At 44.2% G+C, this 16,108-nt stretch overlaps 1 long non-coding RNA gene across 1 annotated transcript in view; it reads left to right on the top strand.

The window, feature by feature from the left end:
• The window catches only part of LOC115652034, a 31,221-nt gene extending 27,850 nt beyond the window's left edge, over positions 1–3,371 (top strand). The window contains exons 5-6 of the long non-coding RNA XR_004000518.1: positions 2,063–2,163; positions 2,623–3,371. This is a non-coding gene — a long non-coding RNA (uncharacterized LOC115652034). The remainder of the gene's footprint in view (positions 1–2,062; positions 2,164–2,622) is intronic.
• The last annotated feature ends 12,737 nt before the right edge of the window (positions 3,372–16,108 follow it).

Raw genomic sequence — 16,108 nt, 5'->3', positions numbered from 1 at the left:
TCCTTTCCTTTGCTTTTTATGTGGAAGAAGTGCTAGAAAGTAAGTGAAACCTCCTGTTTTGAGGTCAAATGAAGCATTCTGTTCAACCCCAAATGAGATTTTTGGCAACTTTTTCAACTCACCAACATTTTTTTGAATTTTCAGATTTGGGCTGACGTGAAACCAATTTTTTGGAAATACCAGAGGACACCCAAAAACGGTGGAGAGGGTTTATTAGTGGAGGATGGTTATTAAGGGCCTAGTTCTGTCAACCCCTCAAGACAGGAAGTCCTGTGAGGCTTAAGTGATGAACAGACTTCCTGCTTGCCCTCTGCACAGGGTAAATGTCACCCATAGATCTCAGTAGAAGTCCTCTATGAACCCTATTTCCACTGCATCTAGAGGAAAAATTAGATCTTTTCAATTTATCACCATTCCTAATCTGTTCTAGATCTGTTTTTGCAAAGAAAAATATCCATTCAGTTTAATTACAATTATTCTGTTGTTTAAGGTCTAAACAACTTAAAGAGGCACTGAGTTCTCCTGGAAAACTTTGAAAATCATTCTACTTAAAATCAATTCTGCAGATGTAACTTTTTCAGATTTTTTTTCTCCTCTCACTTTTAATTACTAACACATTTACATGAAAATAGGATCTTTGTTTCTTAAGAGCTCATCTGCTCCTGATGCTTATTTCTCACTAAGATGTCAGAAGCAGAGGATTATATCTTCAGGTGAGGAATAAGCGAAGCAAGAACAGATGTTCACTTAAGGAACAAAGATCCTTTTTTATGTAAATGTCCTTTCAAATAAGGATAGGTGAAGATAAAAACAGAAAATACATGCTCTGAAAGCAAAATTGCAAATGTTTTCCATGAGGCATTGGTATCTTTAAAGCAGTAACAATTCAGTGTGTAAAACTTTAAAATTGAATATAATACATGGGAACACAAGAGCAAAGATAGATTAGACTTTTGTTTGATATCACTATTAACTTCACATGAAAGAACTATCAATGACCCAGGCCTGGTCTACACTTAAAATTTAGATTAACATAACTGTATTGTTCAGGTGTGTGAAAAATCCATACCCCTGAACACCTTAGCTATGCTGACCTAATGCCTGCTGTAGCTGGGGCTAAGTGTAAGCTTTTGTCAACCTAGCTACTACCACTCGGGAAGGTGGATTATCTATAGTGACCCTTCTGTCACTCTGGGAGGCAGCTACACTATGGCATTATAGCCCTGTAGCTCTGCTGCTGTAGCGCCCATAGTGCAAAGATGGCCTCGATTAAACTAGTTTCTTATATTGTGATGAAATTTATTGCTGTGCAGACCATGCATTTAAGACCTCAAAATAGGATTTACATGATGCATAGATTTTCTTGTGGCCCACTGTAGAGGAGTCAATTTCACCCACAAGGTTTTAGTATGTAGAGATATACTGGCAATAGGAAATAAAAATAACAATAGTGCATCCTGCTGGCAAACTTTCAAAATGCAATATTGTCAGTTATGCATGTCTCCAGAATCTCTAGTTGGCTCAAGGGTTTGGTACAGTGATTGGATGCAAAGTCTTTTATTCCCATTCCCTTTTTGAATTGAACCTGTCTTGTAGTGACTGAAAGTATAGTTACCTTTTGATAGATGTTTGATCTCTGTGAAATGAGCAGGTGGTCTCAATCCAATTCCCATTGGACAGGCCTCCACATTACAAAACCAGCCTATCAAATCTGTACACACTAATAGAAACTGTTAGTAGGAGAGGCCAAAAATTGACTGAGCATAAAGAGCGAATTATCTGTTGGCCCAGCGGTGTTCAGATCCAGTTTGAAACACAGTGGTGGGCTAGTGGAGAGAAGACTGCAATGCCATTTGATTGTGCCGTAGATGTTCAGGGGCTAAACAGAGGACTTCAGTTTCCAGTATTTATCTGTTGAAGCAATAAAATCAGTTAAAAATCAAAACAAAACAAAAAATTAAATAAAATGGGGTCTAATCTACAAGGTGGTTAGAAGATACTGGGAATTGAAGGCCCATAATATATTTCTCTCCTTTCAATAATTTTTGTTTCTTGATAACAGAGCTTGATTTCAGCTAGCAAAATAACTGAGTGTTTGAATGCAACCGTGACAGCCTGGGCATATAAAGAACTAGAAAACTCATCACAAAATCACACACTAAGGTAAAATATTACTGCTCTGAAACAGCAACAGGATCTACCAAATGCTATCAAAGAATTGGTCTCAACATCGCACTACGCATCTTGTAAAACTGTATAATAGATGTGACTGGGAATGACAGTCATTACCTGCATGCAGCCGATCAGACAAGCATCCTAAACTTCTTCATATGCTAGGGCCCATTCTGGCGTCCAAGGTAAATGAACAGTTCATCATGTTTTCCAAAACTATGTATAGAAATGTTGGCTGTATAAAAAATTACAGTTGCAGAATGATAGAACATGAATAATTTCCAAGGTTCAATTGCCATCTCACCTAGAGTAAAATATCAGTCAGTTTCATTTCTGCAGAAGCGGACACCATTTGGGTTTTTTTTTTTAAAGTTTTGAGTGTGGGTTCTTCTAAAGACAATGCAACTCTGTCAAAAAGCCAAAGGTGAAACTCTACCACTTTCCCCCTAGTACGTGGGACGTCAATTTGCCTGGAGCCAGGAGAAGGATGACTGTGCATTCAGAAGATTTCTTTTCATCTATGATCAGAATAAATTAATACTAATAAAAACAGAACACAGATCCCCTTTTGACATCATTTTATACTGTTTAAAAGACAAACATTTGCATACTGCAAGCCACAAATGGATAAAAGCTCCGGTGAGAATTTATAATCCATCTGTTAGTTTCCTAAAGAGACCACTAACTATGATTGTTTACAGGTGAACAGTGGGGGTCATGGGTATTTGCTATAATGAAAGAGTCAATTCATCACTGTAGAAGCCAACTCCACCTCCCTTTTTTTTGTTGTTTCAGAAGGCTAATGTAAAATACAATAAAAAAGGAAATTTCAAAAAAACTTCAGATACACAGAGAAATATCTCTTGCCAAACTAAATATAACATGCAACACTGTTCTGTTTTCTAACAGTCTCTGCTGTCAAATTCTGATTACACAAATAAAATCACAGAAAGTTACTCTTTAGAATTTAACTAATAGCTAATGACCAAGAATTACTTTGCCCCTAGCCATTTAATCTTTGGAAACCTCTTTGTGTTATTTGTATGTCTGAATTTAATTATGAGGTGTTAACTGCCACTGTAACTGTTGCTCTATTTCTATTCGATATAGGTTCCTATACCATACTCAGACACCAATCTGAGTATCTTCCAGTAGTGTATTAAGCACTATTAACTACATTTCTGTCACATGTTGCTTGTTCTTTTGTCCTTCCTGCAGAGGGAAAAGTGTGTGCAGTGGTGTCTTATTTTGATAGAGTTGTAGGTTTTGTTTGTTTAGTTTTTAAATATACGTGTTGTGGATGACGAGATTGTGATATATGAAAGCTTGGCCCAGCTAGTCTCTTAAAAATTACCTAAAACTTGGTTGAAGATTGTTTAATGTACCATGTTCTGGGTAATAACATGAAAGTTATCCATGTTTCTTAAACTAAACTGGTTCTTTATTAAGAGAACTATTTACTGAGATATGCAACTGCAGCTGACATTCCAGCCATGTGCACACAGACCATTTCTCCAGTGCCTCCTCCAAACTCCTTCCAACCTATGTTCCTCTCTTCAAGTTCCATTCAGGTTGTTACAGCTTTCCTTTCAACAGTTGTTGTGACTTTTGTGCAAGTGTTAGCTTACCTGCTGGAGCCAGAGGTTACTAGTACATAGCCCACAGCAATGACATGACCTTTACTGGCAGCCCTTGTGGCCTGTTGGGCCTCACAGTCCTTCAGGTTTGCTGGTCTTGGAATCAGTCTCCCACTGCCTTATTTTTGTTATCTCTGTTGTTGAGGGGCTCTAGTTCCACCCTGTCATTGCCTTTGTTCTGTTGGTTGGTGTCACAGAATCATAGAAATGTAGGGCTGGAAGGGATGTCAAGAAGTCATGAAGTCCAGCCATTAGGGCTGAAGCAGAACCAACTAAACTTTAGACCATCCCTGACAGGTGTTTGTCAAATCTATTCTGAAAAATGTCCAGTGAAGGATATTCCACAAGCTCCCTTGAAGCTTATTCCGGGTCTTAACTACCCTTATAGTTAAGACATTTTTCCTAGCGTCTAATCTAAATCTCCCTTGCTACAGATTAAGCCCATTACTTCTTGTTCTACCCTCAGCGGACATGGAAAACAATTGATCGCTGTCCTCTTTATAACAGCCCCTGACATATTTGAAATCTGTTATAAGTCCCCCCACCTCCAGTCTAATTTTCTCAGGACTAAACATGCCCAGGTTTTTAATGAGATGAGTTTTTCTAACCTTTTATCATTTTTTTTTGCTTTCCTCTGGACTCTCTCCAACTTGCTCACATCTTTGCTAAAGTCAAGGGTTCTGGTGGATTCTCCATTACTGATAATTTTTTAAATCAAGTATGGATGTGTTTTTAGAAGATCTGCTTGAGGAATTATGTTGGGGAAGTTCTATGGCCTTTGTTATACCTGAGGTCAGACTAGATCAGAGGTCAACAACCTTTCAGAAGTGGTGTGCCGAGTCTTCATTTATTCACTCTAATTTAAGGTTTCGTGTGCCAGTAATACATTTTAACGTTTTTAGAAGGTCTCTCTCTATAAGTCTATAAACTATTGTTGTATGCAAAGTAAACATGTTTTTTTAAATGTTTAAGAAGCTTCATTTAAAATTAAATTAAAATGCAGATCTTCTCAGTTTAGTGCAGTGGTTCTTAACCTGGGGTGCACGCACCCCCTGGGGCAGGGCCAGTGCAAGGATATTTTGCACCCTATGCAAAACTTCCACCTTGTGCCCTCCCACCTTGCACATTGGTTCACTGAGAGGCAAATCCCAACAAGCCTTCATAGACCCCAGGGTCCTGCCTGCCCAGGGGCCAGCCCTGCCCAGGGGCTGCTCCCTAGACCAGGTTCCCCCCTCCCTGCCCCTTGAACTCCCCTGGAGTGTGCACAGCCCCCCCATGAGCCCTCCCCATCCCACCCAGGTGGCCCCCGCCCCGAGTTCACTCACTGGCTTTGCCGGGCTTGGGCTGCTGCAGCAGCTCAGCAGGGAGGAGCCGCCTTCCTGAGGCACCAGAGAGCCAGAGTGTCCTGCTTGCGGCAGCAGCAAGCCCCAGCCATGGAGGAGCCGGCGCGGTGCAGGGGGGCAGTAGCCCTGCAAAGGTGGTGGTGCCGCTAGCAGGGAGTAGCTGTGCCCCCCCCGCCCCTCCTGCCCAGGCTGCGGCCTGGCTCCCCTCCGGGGGCTCCTGCAGGCTGCACTGCATGTATGCAGGCACCAGCCTCCATGAGCCCCCCGGCTCCCCCCTTGCCTAGGATTACCATATTTCAACCATCAAAAAAGAGGGGAGAACCCTGTCCTAGCCCCGCCCCCATCCACTCCCTCCCACTTCCCACCCTGATTGCTGTGGTCAGAACTCCCAACCACCCCCTGCTCCTTGTCCGCTGACTTCCCCCTCCTGGGACCCCTGCCCCTAACTGCCCCCCAGAACCCCACCCCCTACTTAAGCCTCCCTACTCTTTGTCCCCTGACTGCCCCCTCCTGAGGTGCCTCCACCATAACTGACCCCCTAGGATCCTACCCCCATCTGTTCCCTGACTGCCTGCCCCCTTATCCACACCCCCACCCCCAGACAGACCCCCGGGGACTCCCACGCCCCATCCAACCACTCTCCGCCCCCTGACAGGACCCCCAGAACTTCTGACCTATCCAACCCTCACCCTGCTCCCTGACTGCCCCCCAGGACTCCTCTTACCAGGCTCATGCCAGTCAGACGCTGGCTCCACATGGAGGCAAAACTCCATGTGGAGTGCTGAGGCAGCAGGAGGAGGGGAGCTGTGAGAGGGGCAGCAGTGACGGAGGTGGCTAACACTTCCGGGAGCCGCAGAACCTGAAAGAGGTGAGGGGGGAACCGAGGGGTCCGCCTGACGCTGGTCTGGGGTTCTGTTCACTCAGCTGGCTGCGTGCTGAGTGGGGCTGGCAGCTGGGACCCTGGCTGGCAGCCACGTGCCAGGCAAAATCAACTCTCGTGCCACAGGTTGCTGACCCCTGGACTAGATAATCACAATGGCCCCTTCTAGCCTTGGAATCTATGAATCTAGTCTCTGTAATTTTGATGGTTTAGCACTGTCAGGTAGTGATTCCTACCTGTCTGTCCTGCCTTTGCCAACAGCCTTCTGGTCTTTACTGCTGACTCTGCTTTCCTATTGCTTTGCGGGTAGTCAGAAGACATATCATGCTCAGATTCCCATTTAGTGCTGAATTCTGCTTACGTGTAATGTAGGCCGTTGTCTGAGCATAGCATGTGAAATATGCTACACCATGCAAAATGTGCCTTTCTTTTCCAGATCATAATTCTTGCCTGAGTGTCCTACAGATTGTCTACCTCCCAGAAACTGGAGGAGTAATATATGACAGTGTTGTTCCTGAAACTGAACAGAACTGTTCCAACCTTTCCCCAGGGTCAGGTTGGAATTTTGTGAGGCTGTACAATCTCCTTCTGTTGCCAGTCACTATACTCTTTACACACCTCACACAGTTCCATGTGTGCTCTCAGTTAGGCATTCATGCCTGGCCAGTAGATACACTCCTTGGTTCATCTCAGGCATGCCTGTATATCCAGGTATGAATCATCTATGGCTCATGATGTCAATTTTTAAATCTGCTAGGATGACTGCTTGGTCCCTGTGATTGAGCGTCTGCCCCACAGGGGCCTAAAAAGGGTTAATGGTGCCCTAGGGAGGCAGTGCAGACAGCAGCCAATAGGAGAGGGACTGTGAGGAGCAGCCAATCAGGGCTGGGTAGGCCCATATAAGAAGAGCCACGGGGAAGAGCAGATTCAGTTGCTCTCTGTAGCTTGAGAATAGGGAACTGGCTGCTTGCAGGAGGAAGACAGCTGGCACTTTGGACACGCTGCTAGTAGGGAGCTAGGGAAGAGATTCTGGCTGGCAGCTGGGAGTTGCAGGCTGAGGTCTTGAGGCAAGGGTGATGAAGGTCCTGGAGCTGCAGGGAAGTGGCCTGTCAAGGGTCCTGTATAGGCTCTCCCACTTTTGTGCCTGCACCTTGTGTTTAAGCTGGCATAAAGAGTCTTTCACCCCTCTTTCTGTTGGATCACCCCAGTGTCTTTATTTACAGTGCTTGTGCAGTTCCCAGATTCCCCCAACAGTTAGTGCCCCATAGACCCTCCCCAGGGTCTCCTGGCCCTTTAGGCTTCCTTGTTGGCAAGGAGATAGAGATACTGCCCTCCTGTCTCCTCCCAGGCTAGTCTCCTCACTGAGGTTTGCCCAGGGCATTTATAGCCCTCTCCTGCTCCAGCCCAGCTGTCATTACTTAGCTCAGTATGTTCCTCTGACCCAGCCCTTGTTAGGGCTCACAGCTGGGCTCCCTGCTGAGTACCTGCATCTCTACACCTGGCCAGAGAGCAGGCCACAGACAGCATTTTGACAGGGCCTTAAAGGGGGTTTTACTCCTACTCTGCCACATAGCCCAGGAAAATAGACTGAGAGGTTGGAGGGGATGCAGCACGTGGCTGCCATCTACAGGGTCCTTAGGTTGGGACCTGGAGTAGTGGGTGGGCTTGGGGCTGCTCTGCCCCCACTTGCCACTGATGAAGTGGCTGAACTGATGGACTGTGGTACTGTTCCCCTGGAAGAGGGGAGCACAGAGTGTGGTACAGTGGGAGGCCTGTGTCCTGAAGAGGATGCTACAGTCCTTGAGTGACATGGGTCCGGGAGTAGAAGTGACAGCAGGTGAAACATCACTAGGAGTCAGCATACTGACCTGTGGAGCTGATCCACAAGATGACCAACAGGAGGTGCTAGTCACTTGATGAGTCACACCCTGTCACAGTCTCCTTTAAACAAAATCTTGTGAAGCACGTTCAGCTTGTCTCTCACCTAGTTATCTCCTTTGGCACTTGCTCCTTGTGATCTGGCCATCCCTGGAGTGTGTATAGTTTTACTGTTTGTAACATCCCATCCTATTTGGTGCTTTGTTGGGTTGCCTGGAGTCTCCATCAGAGACATGAAGGTGTTGTAGCCCATTGATAGACTGGCTCCTGTTTCACAGAGCCATCTATGTTGTACTCTGAAGATTTTGGCCTCAGGACCTCTTTATGCCAACTAGCAGAGGACAAAGGTGAACTGATGGAATTGTTCCATTCCAAAGAGCACTGCCAGTAGTTCCTTTTGTATTTGAGCATATCCCCTTTATGTGTCTATCATGGCTCTTCTAGCAAATTATATGGGCTACTGATTTTGTATCAGTGCTACTCCTGAGCTTTCTTTGGAGGCATCACACTGTAGATCTAGCAGTTCCACAGGTGGGATGCTTCCCAAGGTTGTGAGGCACCTCGCTACCACCTGCCCTTAGCATGTCTGTGCCTGCCATGGTTCAGTTCTCCAGCTCTACTGGCAACACAGGCACTGCTCCCTAGGCCTTGCAGGCCCCCTGTTATCTTACAGGTCAGTGACTGGCACATCCCAACCCTTGAGCTATCTGAGTGTCTCCCTGGAGAGTCCAGCTCCTGGTCCACTGGATAAGCACAGCATTCACAGATTCACTGCTTCCAAAGAAACAGTTCACCCCAGCTTACGAGTTCCACCTCTGATCGCCAATGACTTAACACACAGCACTTAGGCCAGGTCTACACTACAAACTTACGCTAGTATAACTATGTTGTTCGATGTCGTGAAAATCCACAACCCTAAGCACTGCAGTTATACCGACCTACCCCCGGTAGACAGCGTTGTTGCCGTAGTAGTAGTTCTCTTGTCAGTATATTAGCGTCTTCACTGAAGTGCTACAGAAGTGTTTTAAGTGTAGGCGTGCCCTTAGATATGTTTACAGTGAAATCAAGAACGTTTTTCACAAAGCACTGAGATTCAAATAACAGCAAGTAGAAGTGTTGGCAACAAATGGTTACATATAAAATAAACTCATAACATACATTCTGAGCCTAGACTTAATGTGTTTCCTTGCGCTCCAAGATATACCAGAACAATCCTTTGTTCTTTATTCATAAACATCTGCTGTTTGCTTATACCTGTAGATTTCCTTTCTTGTGGATTTTGCAATCTCTTCTTTTGCCTGTAGCTCAGCATGCAAATAGACATATGTTGGGAGGCATACAATACACAAATGACCAGACCGGGAGATAGGTGTCTATCTCCTGCCTGAGAGAACATGATTATGCTGGCCAGCGGGCTACTGGCTCTCAGTAGAGACCTCACATGCCACACTTCAGTGAACTATTATGCATATATCCAACTCAGGGGATCCCTGTAAAGCCCTATGCTCTCCTTATTCCCTCTGGCACCACAGGGACCTGTGTCATAGCAGGATTGTAGTTCTTTAGCACTGGTGCCTCATTTATGATTTCTTTTTACCCTTTTGAATGCCTGTTCTTGGGCACACTGCATTACTGGGAGTTAACTATCTCAAAGGTTCACAGGCTAATGATAGGTGTGCACAGAGTTTGGAAAGATAGCTGGCCATCACTATAAATCTCTGGATTCCTTTCCCAGCCTTTGGTCTGGGCATTTCCTTAATTGTTCTGTTTCTCAGGGCCTGGCCAGAGTCAACAAACATGTGACACAGAAGACCTCAGTTCTCTTCAGCCTCATCTTGTCTGCATTCAGTCTAATATTCCACTCCTGGCAGCTCTTTAGGAGTTGTTGGAGTTTGATGTCATGGTCCTGGATCCCATCTTCCTTGAAGCACCTTTTTCTTCAATAAAAATCTTGTCAGCTACATTTGTGATGCCTAGGATTCTGTAGTGCCTGGATCAGTTTACACTGGAACACCTCTAGGACCAGGTTAATGGCCTTCTGCATTCTTATCCAGCATTTTTTTGCCAAAACATGTGGCAAAGGTTGTCAGGTGGCTGGATGGTTCATCTAGCTCAATATGCCAGAACCCATTCTTGACATCACAAATAACAAACACTTTTGCCTTGGATAAATCAGTTAGTACATCCTCCTTTGTTGGTAATAGGTAGTGACTTCTTGTCAATGCTTTGTTAAGTGGTTTTGGATCAATGTAGATCCTGAGATCAAAGGTTTCTCATTTGGCTGCTAATCCACTGTGTGCTGGTTTCAACAGGTGTAATGACACCTCTTCTTTGCAGGTTTACCAGTTCATTCTTCAGTGGCTTGACCAAGGCTAACAGTACTCTGTGTTTCAGTAGTCTCATGGGCTGCACATTGGAATCTATTTCTAACTTCCAGGTGGCAACATTTTCTTGAAATGTGTCCTTCTACTCTGTTAGAATATTGGGCTTGTGGTGACTGTTCTCTTCCCCTCTCATGTTGAGGATGGCAACAGAGTAGCTGATTTTTAAAAGAAATCAGTGGCCCAGCTCTCCTATTCCAGTACAAGTGCACCCTACTCTAGTATAATGAGGGTGGGGCTGCCCTGGAAGTTGTATATGAGAGACCATACAAAGGCAAAGGCAAAGAGTCCAGAGTCCTGAGAAAGGAAGTGTGAGCTCAGAAGGAGAGAAGAGGTGGGTTGAGAGCTTCAAAAAGGGGAGATGCCTCTGAAGGAAGGAGTGGTGAGTTGCCTAGTGAGCAGTGGAGCCATATCAGGCTGGTGAAGGCAGTCAGGGGCCAACCTACACATTTCCCTAAGCCAGAGAGCCATGGCCAGGGAGTGGCTCAAGGCTCAGAGTAGCAGAGGGCCTGCTGGGGCTCTGAGCTAGGGACCTTGAGCCAGAGGGCCAGAGAGGGCTAGGGAATGATGGAGGGGTAAACTTGCTGATCTGTTCAGGAGAGAGCTAGAATCATATCTGAGGATGAAAAAGGGCAGAGAATGAACCCAGGAGAGACTGGGGATGAGGTGTGGTGAGAGATGCTGGAGTTAAGCATGAAAGCCTGAGCGTGGTGAGAAATTCCAGAGAGGTATTTGTGTGTTGATAGAGTGTTAGAACTTGAAAGATTGAAAGTACTTTTTGGACTGTGCTGGGGAATTCTGAATTATGGTTGTTGAACTTCTTTGATAAAGGGCTATTTATTTTCAGACAGCTTGCATTAAGTTACTGGGACTCTGGAAGAGGGAAATCGAGGAGGCAGCTGCTTGCAGGGCCACCCTGAGCCCATAAGGAAGTGCCCTAGAGGCGGCCACACTCTGAAAAGGCTATTCTGGCATTCTACTGTGATCAAATCCATGGCTTGCACCGCCCTGCTTCTGAATGGGTGGTATTCCTATGCATCAACTACTATAAACTCCAAGTGATAATATCTCTTGTTTCATGTTGACAGCCTGCATTTTCCCACTGGCCTCAGAATGATTTCATTGTACACCACCTGGTCACACTTCTTCACTGCTTATCATTGTTGCTGGGATTACATTGCAGTTGACTCCATAATCTCCCTGGAATCAAATTTGTCTAATAGCATAGATACAAATATAGTAGTTGAATGGCTAGCAACGTTCTTCTGCAGTGCATATACATGGAGAGACTTTGGATCTGCTAAGGTGGCATTGGAAATCTCTGCATCCACAATCACTACATGTATTGCTACTTTTTTCTTCCCAGAGTGGCTGTGGCAGTAGGACATAAACTGGTTCTGTTTTCCATACACTTGCACTGCTGCATTTTTCTGGGCATGTTTCTGTGCTGGGCATTTTTCTTGCTGCCTTAGCTGTTGCTTTCCACAGTACGTGATGTCTACATTCTCAGTCAGTGTGTCTCTGTCCTGCTTCCTGGGTTCCTTTAGTTTGAGCCTATGTACTTGTTCTGCACTAGCCGCAGCCATTGTTTTGATCCTTTCTCTGGATAGTTCAGCAGCCCTTGCTATTTGGAGGCATTCCTCTAGAGCGATAACTGTTTCTTTCCACACTCTCTCCTGTGTGTGGCTATCATGTGTCCCACAATTGCTCCTGTCTCTAATTAGAGAATCTTTAATATGTCCAAATTTACATGGGGATACCAGTGTTCTCAGCTCTATTCCCTCTCCTACTTGATCTTGGGTAAAAGATCATCTCTCTACAATTGCATTCTGTCTGGAGTCACACACTCAAATACATTTCAGATGTTCCAGTGCTTTCGGTATTATTCCTAGTAACAGTGTTTCACTCACGTTTCCTCCTTTTCCCCAGTGAGACAGTAAAAAAGCATTGCCTTCATTTTCTCATCTTTATCCCCTATCATCAGCTCTGTATATGGACTTAGTTCTTACTTCCATGCTCGTGTAAGGTTTTTAGTCTGGAAATCCAGTATTCCTGGTGGTCTGAGTCCCTGCATGCCACCTGTTTGCTCCATTTCAAGACGCTCTTTGTCTTCCTGTTAATCACACTCCCTTCCTCACTGTGGATCTCGCTAGACTGACCACTGCCACCAGGTTTCATGTACCATGGGCTGGGTACTAACATGAGAGAACTCCATGTTTCTAAAAGTAAACTGACTCTTAAATAAGTCACTTATTAACAGAGAGGGTGCAATGTCAAAAAACAGACTGACTTCCTGGTGCCTCCTCTACACTCTTCCCTCCTGCAATCTGTGGTCCTCCCTCAAAGTATATTTGTAGCAACATGCATGGGAAATAGATGAACAACTGTGATGTGTGTTTCTGTCTGATGCATCACACAGAGAAAAATAATCTTACACCATAAGTCAGTCCCAATATCTATAAGAAACAGAATGATAATTATTGGGGCCCTTGCATCTTAGAGGGCTCCCAGATTCATGACCCTGATGTTTTTTAAGCTATATGGATGGCCTTGCACCATGCAGTAAGCATGTCTTCTTCACTTGGTCTCTGATTCAGCAAAGTTCTAAGCATAAGTCTCAATGTGCATATGCTTTGCTGAACTGGAGCCCCCAAACTGACAATTCTGTTCAGAGATGTTCATATGCCCTAGATGCTATCAGGCCCATCCTATAGCTCTGTCTAAATAGCGCACTCTTCTCTCTTTATTTGTAGCATGAGCAGAGTGAGAAAAATTCTTCTGATAACAATGGAGCTAGATGCAGTATAAAAGCCTAAATAGCTAACTAGATTGGATTGATAGCAGCACACTAATCAATAGCACTGTAGTACTAGATCCTGCACTAGATCCTGCAGCAAAGAAAGGCCATGAACAACACTGATACACAACAGCAGTAAGTATTGGCGAGATGTGGAGAGGAATCTGGAGCTTGTTGCTGGAATCAAGCTGAATCCAAAATCAAAGGGAAGAATAAGGATCATAGCTATGGGCGGAGGACTGGACTGCTTGTGAGGGTTTTACAGGGTGGTAAGTGCTATAGTAAGGGGAGACACAGCAATTGGTGGAATAGCTAGATAGAGGGTTATAAAGATAACAGACCCTGAACTCTGAAATGCCCTGGGGGTCTAGAATTTTTCTTAGCGGATCTGCTGGATTTCATCATACAAACTAAGCAAATGAGAGATTTGATCTAGGGATTACAGCCCAGAACTGGAAGCCATGAATGATTGAATTTCAGTTCCTGCTCTGACAATGGCTCTCTCTCTCTCTCTCTGCTCATTTGGGTGAGTCACAATTTCTCTAGCCTAATTCTCTTGACTGTAAAATGCATGAGAGTGCTTATTTACCTAAATCACAGGCAAACATAAGGGGATATACTTCCTTTCCTAAACTACCGGGGTGCTGTGAAGATTATTTGCAGTGTGCTTTGAAGGTAAAGCTCTCTAAGTGCTAATTATTAAGTCAACAGTTTATTTGACTATGTTATTGAACTGCTAATAAAGTAAATTACATAGCAGTTACAGGTTTGAAAAGCCACTTTTGCTGTCTAAAAGAAATAAAGGTTTTAATTAGTGAATGTTTGGAAAATGCTTTACCCTAATGAAAACAGTTACAAAATACAAACACTTGAATGCAACTATAACTTCTGGATATATTAAGCTTTGTCCCCTGAAAAAAATAATTGCATTTAATGCTCTTTCTGTAACATTGCTGAAAAACTTGATTATATTTGTCAAATTCTGAAAAATAGAAACCTTACACCATGTATATATAATACCAAACTATGTTTAGATGCAGGAAGAGATTAAAAGTATTGTTCTTATTGGAGAATAGCAGCATCTCCTGTATTCTAAAATTTTACATATTAAAGGATTTTCTCCAGTCTAAACTTGCTGTTGATACAAAAATGAAATGCTCTTAGGCCTGTGCTAAGTCAGAGAGCTTCCACTCTCCCAAGGGTTCCGCACTAGATGCACATACCTGACCTGCTAACCAGAATGCCATCACAGAATTTCAGTATGTGGTTGCAGAACTCCAGTACGACCAGACCGTGGCAAAGATTAGATCCCAAACTGCCTTCCTCCATTTGGAAAGCTTTTCATCCCCAGTCTTGGTCTATGTAGGGGGCTTCATAGAGAGGGTAATGATCTGCTAAAACTTGAGACAGTGCTACAAGCAGGCAGAATACAATCTGGGGAGATGAAGCAGATTTTATAGGTATGCAGAAATAACAGAATCTGATCATGGCTCTAATCCTGGAATTGGATCCAGGTGGGTGGATGCTTGTGTACCCCACATTCTTTATACTGCAGCATTTGACTTCAGGAGAGAAGGGAAGCAGTGGAGAGGATACATGGATCTTAACTAGGTAGTCTGTGTTTCTGCATAACATAATGCAGGGAGGCATAACTCAGAGATAAAAACTTCCAGAACAGTCCGTGGCAGTCATAAGACATGCTCACTGCTGTTCTGAGACTGCATAGGAAGTTTTCATTGTGGGCAATCCACCTAACGGGTCACAGCTTAGTTACCTTTTGAGAGCTGAGCCAAGAAGAGAACAAGAATGGGGGGATGGTTTTAAATGCAAGAGTTAAAAAGAGCCCTGTGGACTCAGCCACTGATCAATACAGCTGAGTCCAGGTGTCACACACTACATGCTATGATCTGTATTAAATTAGATAGAATATATGAGCCAAAGGTGTTAATATAATCCAGTCACTGTTCAATATTAATAAGTTTTAAACAAGGTTTGGTATTTTCTATAGAGGCCTCAGCCTGCTTAGTACCATGTCAAAAACACCATTAAAAATCCTTTTAACCTTTTATTAAATATAAAGAAAAGGAGATCAGATAAACCATTTGAAATGTGATGTATTAATTATGGCTTTCATCTTAATAACATCCCTTGTTCCCTTTTCTTTTAGCTGGAGAGAGTTTTTAAAAGGAAAAAAGCCCTCCCTGATACCATCTAAAGCAGAGCTTCTCAAAGCTGGTCTGCCGCTTGTTCAGGGAAGCCCCTGGCAGTCCGGGCCGGTTTGCTTACCTGCCTGGAAAGGCGAACTGCGGCCAGTGGGAGCCACAATCTGCCAAACCTGCGGATGTGGCAGGTAAACAAACCAGCTCGGACCACCAGGGGCTTTCCCTGAACAAGTGGCAGCCCGACTTTGAGAAGCACTGATCTAAAGGACTGTCAAAAGATGCTAATAGCAGACACTTGGAGGAAAGGAGAAGTTAGCTGAGATGGGCTGGAGCTGTTAAAGTCCATTCCCATTTCATCCCAGGAGATGTTTGAGATTCATCTGGAGCCAGTAAAGGTGGTGATGTCACTGGGTCCCTCTCACTGGTCTGATCTGGTCAGGATATCTCTCAGGAAAAGGAAAATACCAAGGAAAAGGATGAAGAAGGCATGGGGTTCTGGGAGATGGTGGGGGTAGGAGTCCTGATAGTAAAGCTTGTTGCAGTAGCCAATTTTTCTTTCAAAGTCTTTCTTTAAGGACCCCAAAATGGAATGATGGGTGGAATAGCCCATCTCCTCATTAGTTTGTCTGCCAATTAGGCCTAGTTTCTGATACACTAGTTTTGGTTCGCTGGTTTCTGGTTCCACACTTTTCTACATACTACACAGACCACAGTGAGAGATTATGCCATACTCTATCAAAGAAACTGAGGAATTACCTGATCAGCATCCTATACAGCAAAGAGGAAAACATCAAAAAAGAGCTCTCCAACCTGGAGACTCTCATCAATAAGCAAACTTCCATACAAACGGACTTCACT

The sequence above is a fragment of the Gopherus evgoodei genome, chromosome 5, assembly GCF_007399415.2.
Source record: "Gopherus evgoodei ecotype Sinaloan lineage chromosome 5, rGopEvg1_v1.p, whole genome shotgun sequence".
Lineage (NCBI taxonomy): Eukaryota > Metazoa > Chordata > Testudines > Testudinidae > Gopherus > Gopherus evgoodei.
The sequence above is the reverse complement of the archived record's forward strand: the minus strand, read 5'-3'. Positions and strand labels throughout refer to the sequence as shown.